Source organism: Protopterus annectens, chromosome 4.part0 (assembly GCF_019279795.1).
Source record: "Protopterus annectens isolate FY-2018-M chromosome 4.part0, PAN1.0, whole genome shotgun sequence".
NCBI lineage: Eukaryota > Metazoa > Chordata > Ceratodontiformes > Protopteridae > Protopterus > Protopterus annectens.
This window is the reverse complement of record NC_056733.1, coordinates 1,094,968,259-1,094,991,941: the sequence shown is the minus strand read 5'-3', so window position 1 is coordinate 1,094,991,941 and position 23,683 is coordinate 1,094,968,259. Positions and strand designations below refer to the sequence as shown.

General features: G+C 40.8%; 1 long non-coding RNA gene across 1 annotated transcript in view; it reads left to right on the top strand.

The window, feature by feature from the left end:
- LOC122799772 overlaps positions 1–23,683 on the top strand; it is a 694,326-nt gene that overhangs the window by 409,438 nt on the left and 261,205 nt on the right. The gene's annotated exons all lie outside the window — the stretch shown is intronic.

The window sequence follows — 23,683 nt, the reverse complement described above, 5'->3', positions numbered from 1 at the left end:
CTTTGGAGGATTTTATGAGGGCTCTCAGCTTTCTACTGAGGCTGGTGAGGGAGTTTTTTTAATCCTGGATTCTTCCTCTTTTCTGCAACAGTTTCTTCCTTCTGTTGTACAGCTTGTTTACAGCAGGGAACCACCAGATTGGCTTCTTTTTTTTAGATGACAGCATCTTGGTTCTATTTGGACTGGCTCGGTCCATGCACAAGTGAATGTGCTTGAAGAGCACCTTAGTGTAGGATTCAGCAGTTGAACTTCCAGGTCCCATCTGCATGGGTGTCATGAAGTTTGTTACTTCTGACTTGAAAAGTATGAAGTTAGCTTTGGAGAAGTTTTTTATGGAGGTTTCCTTAAAGGGGGATGGGGTAGGATGTGAATGTCAAGGGTGATTAGCTTATGGTCTGATCTGACCAACGAGGGGGTGACCTCTGGTGTGAAGCATCAATCTCCCATGTTGGTAATGACCAGGTCTAGAATATTGGTACCACTGGTGGGACTATGAATTAGTTTCTTTAAGGCATTGAAGTTAATGAATTCCAAGAACCGTTGAGCAAGGGTGTTGGTACAGGAGTTAATGGCAGGGTAGTTGAAATCACCAAGTATTAGGGTGTTTGGTTGTATCTTAATATTTTCCAGTATGTTTAGAAAGGTGTAGTGAGAATTTTGGTACATGGTGGGGGATCTGTAGCAAGCTGTAATTTGTATTGCAGTCTTACCTAGTGTTTGTTGCACCTGGAGAATTTCAGATGCATTGTGTTGGGCAACCAGCCTGGAGGTGTGAATATCCTTGGTGAATATGGATACTGCTCCACCTTTAGTGTTTCGGTCCTGGTTTGGTGGCCGAAATCTGTGGTATGAGTTGTAGCCTTGTATTGCAGGGGTTCTCTCTGGAACTTTGAACCAGGTCTCAGTTACTACACATATATTGATGTTCTCCATTTTTAAAAGAGCCTTGAGAGAGTGCATCTTGATGTTTAGACTTCTAGCATTGAGTAGCATTACCTTCAGATTTTGCTTGCTTGTACCCATTACAGTGGTAGTTTTGTCCTTTGAACCTTGCCTAAAAATGACACTATAGGGGTGGCAAGAACCTTAGCCAGTAACCTGAATCCCAGGGGTGACAGGTGCAAACCATCTCTTGCAAACCATCGTGGTTTGTCGATCATGTCATCCCAGGCAGACAGATACTGGATACCCTTTGAATGACACCAGAAGCTTAGCCAATTATTGAAGTCAGTCATTTTGTCCTTATACTGTGGTATCATTCTGGGCGATGGCAGGATGCTACTCAGGGCTAGGGTCATACTTGCCTGGGCTACATGATCTGAGAGCTCTTCCATGTCTCTTTTCCTGTAGTCCAGGTAGGTACGTCTCAAGTCATTCACTCCAACATGGACAATGACAGTTATATTTGTACCTGTTGTGGAGTGACTTGAGTGCATGTGTTATATGGCAGAGCCTGGCACCCGACAGGCAACTAACGTAATTTTCTCCTTGTTCAATCTGGTGAGTGGGACATCAGTGTGCTATCATATCTGCCCTTAAGCAATGTAATTTTGATCCACTTAAACATCTCCCTCTAGATGAAGCCTTAAAACATTTCAACCATTTCAACCTACCTTCTTGAACATTGTAAACATACTAGCTCCACCAAGAATATTCAGAATAAAAGCTAACCATGCCTCTGGTTAACCTAAGAAACCAGGTTGTTATTAAAAAAGAGAGCTAAACCTTGGGATCTATGACAAAAAAAAATTACATGTGACTAGACAGGCTTATCAAACAGGACAAGATTAATCACTACTACTAATAAGATCCTTCAACCTGGAAACTCTATCACTCCCACCCCTAAAACCACTAACAATACAGGCTCCATAGCTATGCAGTTTAATAACTACTTTACCGAATCAATATTGGCCCTCACAAATAACAGCTTCTCTCCTCCTTCAAACAAATCAAGGACAAGTACATATAACAGCAACTTCTCCTTCCAGCCAATTCCAACATATAATATAAAAAAAAACTCCTGAAAAAGCTAATGCCAACAACCCTAGCAGCTGACAACCTGCCAGATGAATATCTTAAAATGGAAGCTATGCTATCTCCTACCCAGTAAACATCTTGATAAACAGATCCATGTCTGAACACTGAGTCCCAGCAATATGGAAAATATCTCACATTGTACCACTGCACAAGGGCAGAAACTCAATAGAAGTATCCAATTACAGGCCAACAGATATCTTGTCACCACTATCCAAAACACTTGAAAGATGCATACACCTAAATGATGGAATGCCTTCTTACGAACAACTTTTTATCCAAAACCCAGCATGGATTCTGGCCCTACCACAGTATTACTTCAGCCCTAATGAATTTTAACAACATCGTTAATCAACACAAACAATGGAAAAATAGTATCCTCTATTTTTCTGTATCTATCCAAAGTATTTCAAACCATCTCCCATGACAAACTGAGGTACTCTCTGAACTAAACCTTGGTCATTCTGCACTTGCTTAGTTAACAGGCCATCAGCAAGTGGTAAAATGGCAACAAAGCATATCCCCCCTACTGCCCATTAATCTTGGTGTCCCACAGATTTCCATTCTTGGTTCCTTCCTATTTACACTTTCACAAATAACTTACATATTGCTACACTGCATGCCTCCCTAGTCCAGTATGCAGATGACTCCAGATTAATATGTGCTGTATCTTTGCTGCAACGATTACAATAATTAACACAGCAGTCGTTTTCTGCAGTAGAAGGTTGACTAGCAGAAGCCCAGCTTATTCTAAACCCTAACAAGACCAAATTAATGCTTTTCCAACCACCTAGAGCTACAGATCCTACTGCATTGTTTAAAATCATATCTACAAATAATACAACCATTTCTCCTGTATCCCAAACCAAACTTCTAGGTGCCATTATTGACACAGAATGACATTTTACCTTCACATAGCTCAAACGGTAAAGAAAGTCCATAAAAAACTTGGTACTCTTTATAGAAATAAGCAGTATCTAACAAATAGTACAAAAGCCACCATTGATAGAAATCATCTGGTCTCAACACTTCTTTATGCCTCACATATACTAACAAATCTAAAAAAAAAATCAGACCTAGCAAAGTTAGACATCTGCTATAATACTCCATCTGCAGATCTCATCACTGTCTAGCACTCAAACAACTTAACTGGCTGGAACTACCAAATCTCATAACCTACAACCACCTCAATTCTGTACCAAACAAACCTGAGAAAATCCCCTGCCCTGCAAAACCTTCTATTTCCTTACAGCAGTAATGAGACTTTATGCTCAAATAATAAATCTTTAATAAATATTACAAAAGTCAACAACTGTGCTGGAGATTCCCTATATTCAGCTTGCATAGCCACAAACTGGGGCACTCTACCAACAGATATAAGGTCAACAACTAACTCCTTGCAGTTTAAAAAAATACTTAAATCCCACTTATTGAACATAAAGATATGCTCATGCACCAGCCCTGGTTAGTTCTTACCAATTTCTTCCACTCAACTCCTCCCAGTCCTTTATTGCAGCAGCCCTGATTAGTTTTTACCAATTATTTCCACTCAACTCCTCTCACTCCTCTATTTTCCCTATCCTGAAGTCCTGGCTATACGATTGTCTGCATAGCACCTACATACTCATAAACTATTATTCCCGAATCATAACTGGTCTAAAATTCTCCCTTTTGATTTAAAAATATATAATCAGTGGATCTTTTGAAGTGAAATGTATACAACAGAAGGATCCAATGTACAAATTTTAATCACAAATACACCACTCTATTTTGCTAATGATATAGGTTCATAGGTTCATAGGTTCATACTAGGCTATCTGCCCTAGGGCATTTATAAGCCTAGCCAGAATGTGTTTGGCTTTCGCCACCCATTTTAAATTTATTTAGCTATGCCCTTTTTTGAGGTTAGTATACTGTGCCTCTGTCTAACAGTGACACAGAAGTGATACCCGGGGTACACCTACGATCTCCCATCCACTCATCAAGATTCCTCTTGAAGAGAGTCAATGAGGGACTCTGCCTAACCTGGACTGGGAGTTTATTCCAGAGTGAAGGGAGCCTCTGGGTTATGAATCTGTCCCTCCAGCATGTCCTATTTATTTCAGTGCTGAGGTTCAAGTCTCTCGAGCGAGTAGCTCGATGGGATTTGGATTTTCTGGGGTGCAGCATGTCCATTAATTCCAGGTTGGACATGGCTTTATACGTCAGGCACAGATCGCCTCTGAGCAGGCGGTATGCCACTGAGTAGAGCTGGAGTTTCTTTAACCGGGCAGCATATGGCATCTGTTTGAGCCCTTTGATCCTCTTGGTGAGGTACTTTTGGGGTCTTTCCAGTTGCTGCAGGTGTCTGGTAAGGTACATCGCAAAAGGGGCATTGTACTCAATTATGGGCCTGATGAGGGATGAGTAAAGAGGCACGATGACCTCCCCTGATCTAGATGTGAATCCCTTCATGATTAGGTGGGCTATATAAAATGTTTTTCTAACCACTTTGGCCACGTGGTTGTCAAATGAGAGATTGCTATCAACTTGGGTCCCCAGGTCCCTAATTACTTCTTCTGTACTTAATGGATTACCACTTATGTGGTAATTTGTGGGCACTTTGTTTTTGCCAAAGGGGATTACTATACACTTTTTGGCATTTAGCTTGAGGCCATGGCTCTGGCACCAGTTGTCTGTTTCTATGAGGCCCTTTTGGAGGATGCTTGTGTCGGCTGGAGAGTTGATTATGGTGCCCAGTTTGCAGTCATCTGTGAACTTGGTCAGCCACAGTCCTTCCGTGTTGGCCTGTACCTCCGATAAATATATACCGAACAAGAGAGGTCCCAGGACTGAGCCTTGTGGGACACCACTTGTAACTGGTTTGGAGTCTGACATGGCTCCAGCAATTCTAACCATGTGGGTTCTGTCCTTGAGCCAGTTTGCAATCCATCTAGTGACATAGGGGTTTATATTTAAGCTGGTGAGCTTATCTATAATGCCCGAGTGGGGTATTGTATCAAAGGCTTTTGCGAAGTCCAGGTAGGCTGTGTGGACCACCTTCCCCTCGTCAATGGCCTTGGTGACTGTTTCAAAGAAATTAACCAGGTTTAAGAGGCAGGATCTGCCCTTAAGAAAGCCTAACTGGGTAGGATCCAGTTTCTGTAGGTCCCCAATATCTTTATTTATGAGGTCCATGATGATCCTTTCCATAGCTTTGCAGACCAAGCTAGTCAGGCTTATGGGGCGATAGTTTCCAGGATCCGCTGAGGCACCACCTTTATGGTCACTCTTTGGGAACATATCCTGTAGTAAGGCTGAGATTGAACAGTAGTTTTATGTTTGGGTTTAGCTCTTCTTGAAGTTCATGTAGGATGCAGCCCGGGACACCGTCTGGTCCCATTGATGCTGTGTTTTTTGCTTTGGAGAGGGCGGCTCTTACCTGAGCATCTGAGATGTCAGGGGGCAGCACTCTGCTGGGATAGATATTTGCCCTTTTGGTGGGGAGGGGGGGAGAAGTTTGCGCTGAACCTGCCAGCTAGGATGTTGGCAATGTCTGTGGGTTCGGTGTATTTTTTGTCATTTTGGACTAATTCTGAGCATATCTGGAAATTACCACCCAGGTTCCTAACATAACTAAAGATAGCCTTGTGATTATCCTTAGTGTCCTGTGCAATTTTTCTCTCGAAGCTGGCCTTAGACAATTTTATGAGTGCCCGTAGTTTTTTGCTAATACTGATCAGTGATGCCTTCCCTTTTTGGGATTTTGCTCTATCATTTAGTAGCTTCCTCCTTCTATTGTATAGTTTGTTTATGGCTGGGGTCCACCAGACAGAACGTCTGCCTTTGGAGGATTGGGTCTTCTTTTTATTTGGGATCGCATGATCCATGCATTCCTGAAGGTGTTCATAGAATGCATTTATAAAGGATTCTGCGGTCTGGGCTGTATTTTCCACAGGCCCGGGGGCTTTGAAGGATTCCACCTCGGTTTTGAGGAGTGTGAAATTTGCTTTAGAGAAGTTTTTCACTGTGGTTTTCTGGGCAGGGGGTGGGGTCAGGATGCGAATATCCAGTGAGATTAGTTTATGGTCTGATCTTACCAGTGAGGGATACACTTCTGGTCTGGAGCATAGGGTCCCCATGTTGGTGATGATCAGGTCCAGTATGTTTTCCCCTCTTGTGGGAGTGGTAACAAGTTGTTCCATAGCATTTGAGTTATAAATTCTAAGAACCTTTGGGCTAGGGTGTTGGAGCTAGAGTTATGCTCCCAGTCTATGTTTGGGTAGTTGAAGTCGCCCAATATAATGGTGTTTGGAGAGACCTTCATATTTTCCAGTGTTCTCAGGAAGGCCGAGTGAGGTTCCTGGGTTTGGGAGGGTGGTCTGTAGCAGGCTATAAACTGGAAGGCAGTTTTACTCACTGTTAGTTGCACATGGATAGTCTCTGATGCTTCGTGCTTTGCCACCAACCTGGAGGTGTGGGTGTCTTTGATGAATATCGATACTCCCCCTCCTTTTGTGGTTCGGTCCAAGTTTTGGGGCCGAAAAGCATGGTATGAGGTATAACCTGGTAGTGCTGGGGTGCTCTCGGGAGCCCTAAACCAGGTTTCTGTTACTGCACAGATATCGATGTTCTCCATGCTAAGGAGAGTTTCGAGTGTGTGCATCTTGAGGTTTAGACTTCTGGCGTTGAGTAGCATTACTCTTAGTTTCTTATCCCTTGTGATACCTATGGAGGTGGGTTTGTCTTTTGAGCCTTGCCTAAAAAAGGCACTATGGGGGTAGCAAGAGCCTTTGCCAATATCCGAAAGCCCAGGGGTGACAGGTGCAAGCCGTCCCTAGCGAAGCATCGTGTGTTAATATATGTAATAATTTAACTATGTGGAAACTCTATATGAACAGTAATGTTTATGAATGAGCATCTGTGATATAGTCTATATGAATCTATAATTCTAGTTTGTAATGTAAATTTTTTCCCCAGGCCTCCACTGAAAAAAGGGCCTGTATCCAGTCAAACTTTCCCTGTAAACAAATGTAAAATAAAATAAATAAGTCAGAGCCACAACAATATGTACAGCAGAACTATGGTTGCAAATTTCAGGAGTAGCACTAGAACAGCTCCCTATAACAGCTCTCATGGTTGATAGGGTAACAGCAAAGTTAAAGCATGTCATCATATGACAGTGTCCCCTGACGCACAATGTAACAGCATATAACGTTATCAAATAGCACACTGCTACAAGAAGGGCTCACAGCTTAGCACAATGGACAAAAGGGGGACAACTTTGGTTTTAGACAGCAAAATGACAATCCTGCTGATTTTACAAATAGGGTGGAAATGGCTTATTTAAGACAGGAGGAAAGGATGTAACAGCAAACAGTGAATAAACATAAAAGGTAATAATAAAGCATTAATGATGGGGAGTGAAGAGTATTTTTGTGAAATGCAGTCCATTTTTTTTTCTTTTTGTTTTTCAAAAGAAAAAGATAAATATGGAAAGTACTGTGGGGTATTTGTGGATGTAACAAGAGGATGGGACAAGTTGAGGATGCAGAAGAGAAAAACATGAAACAGAGATGCAGTTAGTTCATAGCTGTGTACACACAAGAGATGGAGAAGATAATGGATTGACATACATACAAAAAATGGAAAATGAACATGAAGGAGGGATTAACACATCAGGAAGGGAATAAGGTGGGTTTCCAGTTTAGTTCACAGGAAAAGGCATCACTCACATCAGTCAACAATGTCACGAGTAGGTCTTGCAAGTTTCAAAATTCTGCCAGTCAGTTCAGAAGGTGGTTGATGGTGGCAGTGTGGCCACCCAGTTGCTGACTCATTTCAGAAGTGACTAGCTTCTGCAACACACAGGGTTAGTACTGTAGAGTCCTCTCGTGTATCTCCAGAAGGGGATCCTTCTCTTCCTAAGAAACGCAACTAATGGACACTGAGAACCCAATAGCAGATGCTGTGGCTGTAAGACACAGAGGTAAATGCAGTTGCTTCTCTTATTTTCCAACAACTGAACCTGCAAAAGGGCAATACAGTTGAAAACGGGAACACAGAAATAGTGTTGTGCAAGTGCTCACTGGGACCATAACAGGCCTAGCCATATACATTTTTATGTGGACACACTTAAAAGCTTTTGCCACCATATATTTTACTTAACAGTACCCACTTCCTAAATCAAGTAGAGTTGTACATGATAACCCTAATATAAATTTATGTTTATTCATCCAATAATCTAGACTATCCTTAAAGGTAGACCAATTACTACTATGCTTGACCAGTACTGGTAACTTATTATATAGCCAAGGAATACATTGAGTTAGGGACTTATCCATCTAGTAAGTTTTGTTTACTTGATGCTGTAAGTTGTGATCACTCATATGGATGTTCATCTAGCCAGTGGTTTTGCAAAGAAATAGGAGGTGAAATAGGAATGGGCCCTTCATGGTTCACAAGTTAGACTCAGGTCACTTTGGAGCAGCCAGTAAGCTATAGAGTATAAGACAAGTTATTCTAATCTATAAGGATAGTTGAAGGATTTATGGCCCTTAATTTTTTTGATTAAAAATTATTGGGGCCTTTACAGTTGATTGATGTGCTTGGACTTGTACATACCAGGGGGGACATTGTATTAAGTGATGTCTGATAATGGAAGAGTTCAGTGGTATGAAGAATTCTTTGGATCCCTGCTCTGCTCCGGACCACTAAGCCATGTTCAGTCCACAGCATAAACCTGAAAGAATTACGTGATTAAGCTGCAAACCTATAAACGCTGTAACTTACCCCATTCTGACATCTCCCTCTTTTATCGAGTCTCCAGCATATCAAAGAAAGCCCTAAACCAGGGGAAAGCTTCACCCACCTTCAGTGGACCTTATAACCTCTCCCAGGATAGTCTGTAAAAATTGACAGAACGTACCCCATTTTGACACCCGCTTCTGTTGAGTCTCTAGTGTATTAAAGAAATCCATAACCCAGGGAAAAGCTTCACCCACCTTCAGTGGATCATATAACCTCTCCCAAGTTATTCTCGGAAAATTAATATATGTATAACCTGAACTGGTTTAATTAATTTTGTCACTCTTGATGCAATCACATGGCCCTCATACATCACAAATCTCAGCTGTAGTCCCTTTATCCTCCCTGATTGTTTTTTTTTTTTAGTTTCTCAATCCTCAGTCTAGTATCAAACCTTCTTCCTTTGCTAAGAAAACTCCTGTAGTGATCTTTAGATGTTCCATAAACTCTTGCACTATCTCAGTCATTACTACAACTATCTAATTCAGAACATACTTGTTACTTTCTCTCACATTTCTCTCTTGGTTGCCGATTCTCCCCTCCCAGCCTACTCTGTTCTTCCTGCTTCCGGTTTTTTGCATTAAATACAATCTAAATAATGTAATTATACATTTAACAGTTTTCTCCAGATTTCTGTAATATTTTTACATTCTCAACTTATCTTGCTGATTGCTTTTGGCAGCAAGTTAAGACACCAGAGCCAGCTCCACAGTCCTACTTTTACTCGCCTCCCCCTTGCTACCTTTTTCTATTCCATGTTTTCCTCTTTATGCAATTTTCCCATACTAAACTTTACTTTCTTATATCTCCCATGATGCCTTGCACCATTTAAATAGTTACTCCAAGTGTGGCACCTTCTCCTTGCTCCCTATTCTTCTTTGGACTGCTAAGCCCTGTACACATTTTTTTAGGTACTAGGCTATTGGCCCTAGGGCCTATATAAGCCTAGCCAAAATGGTACCCTGGCTTTCGCCACCCAAGAAAATTATTTTCCTGTGCCCCTGTCAAGCAGAGCCACAGAGGTGATCCCCGGGATGAATTTCCTATTTCCCATCCAATCATCAGGATTTTTCTTGAAGAGTGCTAATGAGCTTTGTTTGATATACATAGGTAGTTTTTTCCAGAGTATGGGAACTCTCTGGGATAGGAGTCTATCCCTCCAGCATGTTCTGTTTATTGTAGTGACAAAGTTTAGGTCCGTAGAGTGAGTAGCTCAGAGGGATTGGGATTTTTTTAAGTGGAGCATGTCCAACAGCTCTGGGATTGACATAGCTTGGTATGTTAGGCAGAGATCGCCTCTGAGTAGGCGATATGCGACAGAGTAAAACTGGAGTTTTTTGAGACGGTCTGTGTAGGGCATCTGTTTGAGGCTGGTAATCCTCTTTTTGAGGTATTTCTGCAGCCTTTCCAGTTGTTGTAGATGTCTTGTGAGGTACATTCCAAAAGGGGCATTGTACTCTATAATGGGTCTAATGAATGATGAGTAGAGGGGAACAATGACCTCTTTTTTTCCTGGATGAGAAGCCTTTTGTGATGAGGTATGCCATATAGAAGGATTTCCTGACTACTGTGGAGATGTGATTATCAAAGGAGAGACTACTGTCCATGTGTGTCCCTAGGTCTCTTATCACACTTTCGGTGTTAAGTAGACTACCACCTATGTGGTAGCTCATGGGTTACAGAGTTTTTACCAAAGAGGATGACAGTGCACTTTTTGGCATTGAGCCTGAGGTCATGGCTTTGACACCAAGCATCTGTCTCCATGAGGCCCTTTTGTAGGATGTTCACATCATTAGGAGTTTCTATTATGGCTCCTAGTTTGCAGTCATCTGCAAATTTCATTAGCCAAAGACCTTCTGTGTTAGCCTGTACTTCAGAAAAGTAGATACCAAACAGGAAAGGACCCAGGACTGAACCCTGTGGTACTCTACTTGTCACTGGTCTGAAGTTGGATTTGGAGTCTGCTACTTTCACAATGTGGGTTCAGTCAGTGAGCCAGTTGGCAACCCATCTTGTGACATAGGGATTTATACCTAGTTTAGTGAGTTTATCTAGAATTCCAGAGTGGGGGATGGTGTCAAAAGTTTTGGCGAGATCTAGATAGGCTGTGTGAACCACCTTACCTTTTGGTGCCTGCTTCAAAGAAGTCTATCATGTTTAGGAGACATGATCTGCCTTTTACAAACCTGAACTGGGTGGGGTCCAGAGTTTGGAGATTACCAATGTCTTTGTGTACAAGATCCATGATGATATGTTCCATGGCCTTGCAGACCAGGCTCGTTAGGCTAATGGGGGGTAGTTCCCGGGGTCCATGGTGGCTCCTCTTTTGTGGAGTGGGATAACCGTCTCTGTGTACCATTCAGTGGGCACAAAGCCTGAGGTGAGACTATGACTGAATATGGTGCGTAGATGGGGTGCCAGTTCATTCTGCAGTTCATGTAGAATGCAGCCTGGGATGCTGTAAGGTCCCATGGATGCTGTGTTCTTGGCTTTGGAGAGTGTGGTTATTGCCTGTGCAGCCATGATTACAGGAACTTTGCATTCTTCCAGAATAGAGATGGGCCCTTTAGGGGGTGAGAGGAGGGTAAAGTTAGCATGGAACCTATCTGCCAGGATGTTGGCAGTATCAGTTGGTTCTGTATATTTAGTGCCATTGTGCTGTAACTCAGAGCAGATCTGAGTGTTGCCATTGAGATTCTTGACATAGCCACAGAATGCTTGTGGCTGTCTTTAGAATCAGTGGTGATTTTGTGTTTGTTATTAGCTTTGGAGGATTTCCTTCAATCATGAGATTTTACTCTTTTTACAACAGTTTCTTTCTTCTGCTGTAGAGTTTGTTTTTGGCAGGGGACAACCAGATTGGCTTCCTTTTTTTTTGGAGGATAGCATATTGGTTCTGTTAGTGATAGCACAATCCATGCCCTTGTGTAAGTGCTTATAAAGTGCATTTGTGTAAGATTCAGCAATCGTACCTCTATTGTCCGTCTGCATGGGTGTCGTGAAGTTTGCCACTTCTGTCTTAAGAAGTGTGAAGTTAGCTTTGGAGAATTTTTTTATGGTGGTTTCTCAAATGGGGATGGGGGAGGGATGTGGATGTCTAGGATGATTAGCTTGTGGTGGGATCTGACCAACGAGGAATTGACCTCTAATGTGGAACACCGGTCACCCATGTTGGTAATGACCAGGTCTAGGATATTGCTGTCCCTGGTGAGGGTGTGGATAAGTTGATCCAAGGCACTGAAATTTATGAATTACAGAAAACATTGAGCAAAAGAGTTGGTACATGAGTAGTTTTCCCAGTTAATGGTGGGGTAGTTGAAATCACCCATTATTAGGGTGTTAGGCTGTACCCTAATATTTTCCAGTGTATCAAGAAATAAGGAGTGGGAATCCTGGGGCATGGTGGAGGATCTGTAGCTAGTTACAATTTGGATTGCGGTCTTGCCCAGAGTTAGTTGCACATGGATAATCTCGGATGCATTATGCTGAGCAACTAGCCTGGAGGTGTGGATATCCTTAATGAATATGGACACACCTCTGCCTTTAGTGTTTCGATCCAGGTGAGGTGGCCGAAAGGTGTGGTATGAATTATAGCCTGGTAATGCAGGGGTGCTCTCTGGAGCCTTGAACCAGGTCTCTGTCACTGCACAGATGTTGATGTTATCCATTTTAAGGAGTGCCCCGAGTGAATGCATTTTAAGGTTTAGACTTCTAGCATTGAGTGGCATTACCGTCAGATTTTGCTTGCTTGTACCTGTTAAGGTGGTGAATTTGTCATTTGAACCCTGCCTAAAAAGGCACTATAGGGGTGGCAAGAGCCTTAGCCAGTATCTGGAATCTCAAGGGCGACAGGTGCAGGCCATCTCTGGCAAAGCATTGTGGTCTGTCAATCATATCATCCCAGGCAGAGAGATACTGGATCCACTTAGAATGACACCAGAAGCTTAGCCATTTGTTGAAGTCAATCATTTTGTCCTTGTACTGAGGTATCATTCTGGGTGATGGCAGGATGCTACTCAAGGCTAGGGTCATACCTGCCTTAGCTACAAAATCAGAGAGCTCCTCCATGTCTCTTTTCATGTAGTCCAGGGAGGTACATCTCAGGTCATTCACACCAACATGGACAGTGACAGAGTCATATTTGTATTTATTGAGGAGTGATCTGAGTGCACGTGTTATGTGGCAAATCTTGACACCCGACAGGCAGCTGGCAGTAACTTTCTCTTTGTTTAGCCTTGCGATTGGAACATCAGTGTGCCTGACTATAGAGTCACCTATGACTAGAGTGTTGGGTACGTTGTTATGCCTTATGGGCTGTGGTTGAGTGGCACACTGAGTTTGTAGGCTGTGTGTCATTTGGGTAGTGTTGGGGGGTGGAGGTTGCTTGCATTTCTGCTTTGGAGGTCTCTGTTGCTTGAGCAGATTTTTATTGAGAGCCTCCACAAATGTAGGTGTGTGTTTCATGTTTCTATGTGTGCGTTTTGATGTTGTAGGTTTTGAGGGACTATGTGATGTGTATGGTGTGGTGCAAGTATTTACCTTCGCTTCTTGACTGTCTATTCCAGTCTTGGATGAAGAGAGCTTTGCTTCCAGTTTAGCTATATAAGTGCATCTCTCACAGGTTGAAGTGTTGGGTGGTAGGAGGAGAGGGTTGTTTGTGTACATGCAGCAATTCTACATTGCCCCAAGATGCCCAGATTCATCAGGTAGACAGGAGAAAACACCGGGAGCTGACCCTTAGAATGCCTGGATAGGTGCTTATTTATTAAGTACTAAAAATTGTTTTCCTCTAGACAAGTGAGGAAAGTTGAGTGCTGTAGTAATTTGTAGCTTATTTAGTGCTTACAACAAGTTCTGAACAAGTGCTGAGCTCAAAGAAACAGATTTTAATGATAAAACTAAAAAACTGGCTAGTTTAAGGGAAATTTTGAAGGGCAGACTTTATGACGCTGGGAATAGTTTAACCTTAGCTAAGTGGTGATGCCTAAAGTGTGTATATTTATTTATTTATTTATTTGTTTATTTTTTAATATAACACTAGCAAATGAGCAAACTGATTTAAATAAATTAACCAATTAACCAATAAAAAAGCTAAAAACTGAGCCCCGTTCCAGCAGTCTTTGATCAGACAAGTTCTAACTGCACACTCCTGCCACTACGGTGCAGGGGAACATTCTACAGAAAAAGATGGTCTGGATTAGTGCTCAAGTTATACAAACAAAGCTAAATTCAGCAGGTCTGAATTTAGTCTATGCTACAGCAAACAAGGCATACCAAGTTCAGAAAGAAACAGTTCAAATAAGCAGGCACAATAAGCCTTTAACCAGAAACTCCCAGCTCAGAAGGGCAGAATCTACCCGCTCCTCCCACAAGAGTGCAGACCGCACCTTCTTAATGTAGAATAACAGGCCTAAAGCCCAAGTGCTTAAACCAGAACTAATACACTTTTAGATTAACAGACACTAAGCCTTCAATCAGCAACTCAAAACTTAGAAGGATGTAAGCTACCTGTCCTGCCACAACAGTGCAGACCACAAACCTTCTTAATGTAAAATAACTGGTCTGAAGCCCAAGTACTTCAACCAAAGGCTTAGAATAACAGTTACAATTTAATCAGGCTACTAACAAGCAGTAATAAATGCAGCAGAATAACTGCAATTAGGTACTTTTAAGAACAAGCAGCAAAAGCAAAATAAAGTAATAAAGTAGGAAGAAACACAAATACAGTAAAAGTAGATGAATAAAGTGCATTTTATGTAACAACAGAAAATGAGAAAACTTGTTTAAACAAATTACCCAATTAACCAGTAAAAAAGCTCAAAACTGAGTGATGTACTAATGCTAATGTACTACCTCACTGAGTGATATACTAACGCTGTTCTGTGCACTGCATATACCTGAAAGAATTATGTGATTAAGCTACATACCTATAAATGCTGTAAGTCACATTGTATTGATTTGCATGTACCAGCAACATACTCTTTGCCAGTCTTGTATTAAATAATTATTTACTTTTGTGAAGTGCAAATGCCATCTTGCACGTTACAGCTGTTTGTAATATCTGACTAAAATATTGCCTGCGGTAAGTCTGTTGTATATCTTTTATATTTGTCTACCAAACTGCTACTGAGAGTCTCAAACTACTGTCTTTATGCTTAGCTTTATACAACTACTAGACCATTTTTAGTAGTGGTTTTATAAGCTGTTAACAATATGCCTGTATGCTTAGCTTTATTCAGCTATGTATGCATTAGCTAGTAGCATTTTCTGTAAGCTGTTAAATATTTTTAGTGCAGCAAGTTTCTCTCAAGCACAGTCACTGTGAGATTTTTTTGCAGTCTGTTTTTGTTTTTTTTTATTTACCATCCCATTAAGCCTTGCCTTTCAGTGTATCATCATGTCCTTATATCCCTAAATGAAACACTTATTTTCATTTAGAATGTTATCCATGCAACTTGTCTCACAAGCATGGACATTTTAAGTTATTCCACTCCTTTTTCTGTTTCCTATATTAGCAAGCCCTACCTTGTATCATTACTCCTTTATTTCTTTAAATCACTTAGTGTTGGATAGTTCTGCTAAGCTATTCACCAGGTGGCACAGCAGATTTGCTGATTTAAAAATGAAGGTGCAGGCAGTTTATATTGTCACACCTTGCACATATACCTAAATCCTGCACTGTATAAACAAAAAGAAAAAGAAAACTCTTTTTGTTTGTTTGTTCATCTTACCATAGCTCTCAACCCTCCATTTGCAAAAGGAGGAACACTAGCCCTCATAATGTGGAACAAATGGGCAAAATGTGGAACATGTACTAATGGCTTACTAACAACTTCAGCTAGGAAGGTCACAGGATGGTTAAACTGTGCTGGTTTTACTTATAAAGAAGATATTTTAGTGAATTAATATGATGTATTTCTATTTACCATGGATTTCACTTAAAAAAATTCCTAACACTGAATATGTTGCCCTTTCAATGTGGAATTTTGAGGAACATGAACTTTTTAAGACCCCAAATGAGGTACGTTCCTCATAATGAGGTACACTTGAGAGTTATGCATCTTACTGTGTATTATTTTCCCACAAATGTCTTCATATTGTGGTTAAGGGTTACCTGTGCTTGAAAAAGGAATGTAACTGCTCTGATAGCTGTCCAACAGGTGGCGCTGCAGATAATCACCTAAATCCTGCACTTAATAATTAAAATTGAAAGAAAAATGAGCAATTTCAGAGTAGATGTTTTTCTTCCTGTAAGTAAACAACATATAATAAGAAACTAGAAGAAAATAACTTTTTTTACCAAAAATATCAGCTTATTGGCATCATATTGTGTATATGATCTGGCAATTTCTCTTCCTATTTACGGTTATTGATAAAAGATTACCTTTGTTTAAAAGGAACACAGTTGCAAGACATATGCTTTTTCCCATCTTTCGAACAATAGTTTGCAATGTTTTTTCTGTTGTTCTTTTGTCAGTAGTTGGTTACTGATAAATGAGTACCAGTGCTTGTAAAAGAATGTAGTAAAAGGTACATGCATAGTCTTATTTCCTAACAGTAGGATACACTGTTATCCAAACGTTTTCAATATTTGCTTGTTGGTTTTATCTGTTAAAAGGACTTATTCATGCTTAGTTTAACAGTTTCTACAACAGTTCTTACTGAACTTTTTCAATATTTGCTTGTGTGTTTTCTGTTAAAAAGACTTAGTCCTGCTAAGTTTCACAGTTTCTGCAAGACTTTTTCCTCTGCAGTGGTTGTCTATGCTCCTAATTAATGCTTGTGTTTAGTGAATTTACTATTATTCATGTTCAAACCACCATATTGAACCAGTTTCTCCTCTGATTAACCCCTTATAGAGCTGAAAGTATCTCCTCATCCCACTACTCTATACTCATCTTTTATCTATCTTTGTCACCTTCCACCATCTCTCCATAATCTATCTTGCTTGGCCCCTCACTACCTATTCCAGCCTGCTCATATCCTCATTTCTCCCTAACTGCTACCTCCTGCTATTCTCCATTTTTGGCTCCCTCCCCCTGTTCTTCATCTCCATTTACAAGCTAAACTCTCCTACCTACACAATCTTTTCTGACTCAGGTGGTTAGTAATACTTAACCTAAATTATTTTATCCTTTCTAACCATTTTTCTCTCCTTTTACCAGGTACTTTGCCCCATTTTGACCTCTTCCTCTTCTGTTGAGTCTCCAGTGTATCAAAGAAAGCCATAAACCAAGGGAAAGCTTCACCTACCTTCAGTGGACCATATAACCTCTCCCACGATATTCTGTGAAAATTATTGTATGTGCAACCTGAACTGGTTTAATTAATTTTGTCACTCTTGATGCAATCACATGGCCCTCATACATCACCAGGCCCAGCTCTAGTCCCTTTATTCTCCCCGCTTGTTTCTTTTTTATTTTCTCTATCTCCAGTCCATTATCAAACCATCTTCCCTTGCTAAGAACTCCTATAATGATGTCTAGAAGATCTAAAAACTTACACACAAACAACAAAACAACACCTCCCACAACAGACCAAGCCCATAGCAACCAGCCAAATAACTCAACTTTCTCCTTTCAGTCCATATCCACCACTAAAATAAAAAAGTGCTCAAGCTAAAACTCCACATCAGCAGACAACCTCCCACACTAATACCTGAAGCTTGCTGCTGACTCAGTTGCATATCTTGGAAGGCACAGTCTCATCAGTATGGACAATGTCACATATCACACCAATACATAAAGGAGGACACTCCAGAGAAATATCAAATTTCGACCCAGTATCAATGCTGTCACAATTATCCAAAATCTTGGAAAAGTGCATACTTACACAAACTCAACATGGCTTCATGTCATGTCATATAGCACATCCACTGCACTATTGTCCTTCATGAACACTGTTAACAAGACAAGAGACAAAGGATACCTAGTATCCACAGTATTCCTGGACCTCTCAAAAGCCTTCACAGTCTCACACACACTACTACTAGACACACTATCAAACCTAGGATGCCCCGCTGCCATAATTCAGTAGTTCCAAAGCTTTCTACATGATAGGAAGCAAGCAATGAAATGGTCAAACCAACTCAATCTTTCCTACCAAACCCAACAGGTGTCCGCAAGGCTCCATCTTAGGACCACTACTATTTAACTTATTTACCAACAAATTGTACACTGCCTCTTCCCCAGGAACATTAATCCAGTATGCAGATGACTCAACCTTACCTCTCAAACCCTTCCCGAACTGATAACTAAAACCCAACAATAATTCTCAGTAACTTTAGCATGGCTCACTGAAGCTGACCTCTTTCTAAACCCCCCCAAAACAAACTTCTAGTCTTGCATCACAAAAATACCACACTCAACCCTGACTAATTCTATATGCTCACAGCTGACAAAACCACCTTAGAAATAGTACAAGAAAATAAACTGCTAGGTGGCGTTATTGACAGCAAACTCAACTTTGACCTCCTTACTTACCAAAACATAAAGAGAAAACAAATAACTAGGACTCCTTGACAGAAACAGAAAATACCTTACCACACCAACCAAGACCACCCTGGCTAAAACCTTCCTACTCTCCATCTTATTCTATGGTTCCTGTATACTAACCAATCTATAAAACTTCACTTGGATTAAAATGGAACAACGCTACAACAAAATACCAAAGTTTGCAACAAACTGCAGGAACTGTACACTTCATGTATACCACTGAAGGAGCTAAAGTGGCTGAAATTACCATTACCAAACCAGCTAGCCTACACACACCTAACTGTAACTCACAAACTATACTATAGGCCCTCTGATTGTCCTGCCTTAGTCAACCTAATCCAACATTACAAACCAAACACACCACTCAGATCTGCTGACAAGAACCTTCTAGAAACATAAAACCCTTCTAGGAAACCAGGAAAATCACTATACTCATATTCAGTCTCAAAATTATGGAATGCTGTACTACCTAGCCTAAGACAAACTCCCAAACTAGCAGTCTTTAAAGCTTCCCTAAAAGAACATAAAAGAACACCTAAGTAAGTCATGGTTATGTACATGCCTAACCCCAGGCTAACCCACTCCCCCCTTTATCTCCTCTCGCTATACTAACCTCCTCCTTCTAAATTAATCTACCAACAAATACTAGAAAGTCAATGAAACTGCGTACCTCTCTATCTCTAGAACATTACTTACTCACCACAAGTCTAACACTAGGACTGACCCACATCTAATTATGTCACAACAACCAAACACACACTTTACTAATACTATTACCCTAAAGAAGAGGTATGAAATTTATTTATGAGTGTAATCTTTAAATGTATCTACTGTAGTACTGTATAAACAACTACACGTGCATGCCTAGGAACATTCATCTGCATGTTTCTCCTCTAAGTAACCTATTGAAATAATATATGTAAACTTTGTATAACATGTGAACAATGTATTAATGTGGAAGTTTTCTCCCCGGGCCTCCACTGAAAACGGGTTTGGTGAGCCAGACAGACTATCCCAGTTAACAAATGTCAAGTAAATAAATAAAATAAATAGATCCTGAAGATAGTCTCATAGACATTAACTGATCCAACAAGAAGGATGTCTTGACTATGGTGTAAACATGATGATTGAGTGAGAGAGTGTTTGGCTGTATGTGGTTGGAAGGAAGCCTTTACTATACAATACTGCAGAGATTACATGACATATGGGGTGGGGCTTCCAAGTCCATACATGAAGGCATTGGTATCATGTTATATGCAGGTGAGGCTGTGCGTTGTAGTAACTACAGCTGTTACCAGGTCCATATAGAGTGCAGTGGTTATGATGCAAGAAGAACAGGAAAATCCTTCTCACCATGAGAGCATGCAAAAGCCCTGCTTTTAACAGTTCCAGAAGAAATTTGACCTACCAAACTGCTTTGTCACACAATTATCTGCCTCCCTTACATCTTTCATGTGAAATAATCATTCTTTTATACTCACTTCTCTGGTTTTCTTTTTTACACTCACTTTTCCAGTTTTCTTTCTACCTATAAACATTATACATAATTGCTCACTAATTATTCCTCTCTGCAATCGACTATGACATCATCCCACCTCTTCTCCCTACCTCCCTTCACTATGTAGTCCTATTGCAAAGCTTATTGATGTGTAAATGTTATTGCTGCCAAGATTAACCACTTCCTGAATATGTTCAATATTTTCTTAATATCCAGATATATGATCTAATCTGTTTATCTTTTCTATGTGTTGGAGGCTTTTCTCTCTGGATCTCAACTGAAAAGGGGTTTGTTGCCCAGCTGGACCTTCCTAGTTAACAAATGGAAATAACTAAATAAACAAATGAATGAATAAATGGTCATTTACTTTTTAGAGTGTAGAATATAAACCCAATAAGTCCTTTTTTGCCCTTAGGTTTATAGGAAATGATGTGGTCACCAGAGAGATACAGTGCCTAGAAAAGTTCACCAGTCAGGTGACTGAACTGATGCAGCATGCCCATCAAACACATGGCATACGCCTTCCTGAAGCATTGAATATTTTAAAAGAAATAAAAGAACTGGAGGCGGGATCTTTAGAAAAGGAAGGAAAAAGTTACATAGAAATAAATGTAATCTATGGGAATAATAAATGTATATTAATGTTAAATAAATGTGTTACTGCTTAATGCCTGGAAATTAAATAAGTTTAGCTGACACCCTTCATCTCTGTGCTGGTGCAGCTCTTCTTTGGTATTTACTTTTCTGAAGTCAAAGCCAACATCAGTGACCTTTGACTGACTATGTTTGGAGACCATTGCAAACTGAGACTAGTCATAGAACCCTCCAAAATATTAACATCCTACATGAATGTCTAATGTAAACAAATGATTGAAGCCAAAGCCATAGCTTCAAATTCAGTGCCAAGAAGTGCATAATAACACTTTTTGGGAAGTCACCTACTCTGGGAAACTATCCTATTGATATAGCACCTCTAAAAGTAGACCCAGTAGTCAGGGATTTATGAACACATGTAGTTAGTAACCTGGCTTTGACAAACGTGTCTAAGGTAGTAAGAAAGTTATTATATATCACTTAACTTGTAAGTAAGGGCATGACATCTAAGTTCAGGCAGGTCATTGTGACACTGTATTTGGCCCTAATCAGACCCATGATTGACTATAACACCCCCTTTGATATGTACCTCAGTGGGCACATGCAACAACCAGATTGTCCATGGAAGTTCCTTATTAAAAGAATACAGGGGGTAAACACACCATAAAGCCCATTCTCTAGACCCTGTTTCCTACAGACTGCTGAGACTTTATCTGTGCCTGGCATAAAAGGCATCTTGGGATCCTGCTCTGTTGGACCTTTTTGTGTATCTGCAGCATGAGCAGCATCAGATCTATGAGATCTAAGGCCCTAAACTTTGCTTACAACATAAATAGGATATGTTGGATGGAGAGGTATGTATCTCAGAGAATTCATACTCAGATGAACAGAATTCCATCCATGTAAAGCAGAACTCTCTCATAACCCTACTAAACATAGCCTGGACCAGTAATTGGGAAGTCAAAAATTCATCACAGTCTAACACCTGTGTCTCTGACAGAGACAACCATTAAATCATGCCCTAGTTAACATACCCTTTAGAATATCCTCTAAGTTACAGTAACTCATGGGGTATATTTTGGTTGCATGAGTAGGCTTATAAAAGCACTAATGGTCATCAGACTTTTATATATAGTCATGAACCTACAAAGACCAAGAAGGGCGTAACATATAAGTTATCACCTCTTATTTGTTGCCTAGAAACTTCCAACTCTCCTTTAATGGTGGCCAGAAGCTCATTTTCAAAAAAATATTAGTTAACTGCATTATCTTTACGCATTCAGGGGGAGGAAGTTAACCTTTAGCACATTGCATGCACAAGTTAACTCCTTACATCCAAGTGACGCCTCCAGGTGCATCTGCAGATAACTCCTACTGACGCCTCTAGAAATCAAATATTGCTTGTTCACATTTGTATCAATAATTTCAAAACCATGCTATGTATAAGGTTTTAAAATATTTCATCTTAAAGCTTACACAATAGCAAACTCAACTGAATTAATATTTTACCTCGTCTAGTACAGGTAAATAGATATTAACTCTTGTTTTTATGATGTCATTTATTTGTGGTGTCATTCAAAGGGGATCCAGTATCTGTCCGACTGGGATGACATGCTCAACAAGCCACATTGCTTCACTAGAGATGGCTTGCACCTGTCACCCTTAGGCTTTCGAATACTGGCCAAGGCTTTTGCTGCCCCCATACTGCCTTTTTTAGACAAGACTCAAAAGACAAACCCACCACCATAAATAGCATAAGTAACCAAAAACTGAGGGTAATGCTACTCAACGTCAGAAGTCTAAACCTCAAAATGCATGCACTCGAGGTACTCCTCAGTATGGAGAACATTGATATCTGTGCAGTGGTTTAAGGCTGTAGAGAGCACCCCAGCACTACCAGGCTATAACTCATACCATACTTTTCAGCCACAGAACCAGGACCAAAACACAAAAGGTGGGGGTGTATCCATATTCATCAAGGATACCTACACTTCCAGGTTAGTGGCACAACACAATGCCTCAGAGATCATCCATGTGCAACTAACAACGGGCAAAACTGCAATTCAAATTGTAGCTTACTACAGATCACCCACCATGACCCAGGACCCCCGTTCCGCATTTCTGGAGACACTGGAAAATATGAAGGTCCTATCAAATACCCTAATATTGGGTGATTTCAATTACCCAAACATTAACAAGGAGAACAACTCAAGTACTAACTCCCTTGCCCAGTGCTTCCTAGAATTTATAAACTCGAACTCCCTGGATCAACTGGCCTACACCCCCACCAGAGGTGATAACATATTGGACCTTGTCATCACCAACATGGGCGACCGGAGTTTTACGCCAGATGTCAACCCCTCACTGGTTAGATCAGACCATAGACTAACCACTCTGGATAGCCACATTCTGCCCCCACCCCCAGTCAAGGAAGCCACCGTGAAAAACTTTTCAAAAGCAAACTTCACATTACTTAAGACCGAGGTGGAAAGTTTCACAGCCCCCTTGCTAAAGGACAGTGGTGTCCAAGCTGCTAATCCCTTACAAAGGCACTCTATGAGCACCTGCAAGAATCCATGGATTGTGCTATCCCAAGCAAAACCAAGACTCACTCCTCCAAGAAAAGAAAACTAGTCTGGTGGACCCCTGCCATAAACAAGCTATACAATAGAAGGAGGAAACTATTACACAAAAGAGTAAAATCCCAAGAAGGAAAGACATCCCTGATCAGTATCAGCTAGAAACTACAATCCCTCATAAAATCATCCAAGGCTAGCTTTGAAAGAAAAATTGCCAAGGACTCCAAAGATAACCACAAAGCGTTCTTTAGTTATGTCAAGAACCTAAGTGGAAACTCTCAGATCTGCTCTGAGTTGGTGCAAAATGGCACAGAATACACTGAACCGACTGATATTGCCAACATTCTGGCAGACAGGTTTAGTGCAAACTTCACCCCCCTCTCACCCCTAAAGGGTCCACAACCATACCAGAAGAATAAAGAGTCCTGTCAATCACTGACACACAGATTAAAACAGCCCTATCCAAAGCCAAAAGCACAGCTTCAATGGGACTGGACAGTGTCCCAGGCTGTGTCTTACATGAACTCCAAAATGAACTAACCCCTCACCTAAACACACTGTTTAAACTCAACCTGTCTACAGGCTACGTACCCATAGAGTGGCACACAGCAACAGTTATCCCACTCCACAAAGGTGGAGCCACAACGGACCCCAGGAACTATCGCCCTATAAGCCTGACTAGCCTGGTCTGCAAGGCT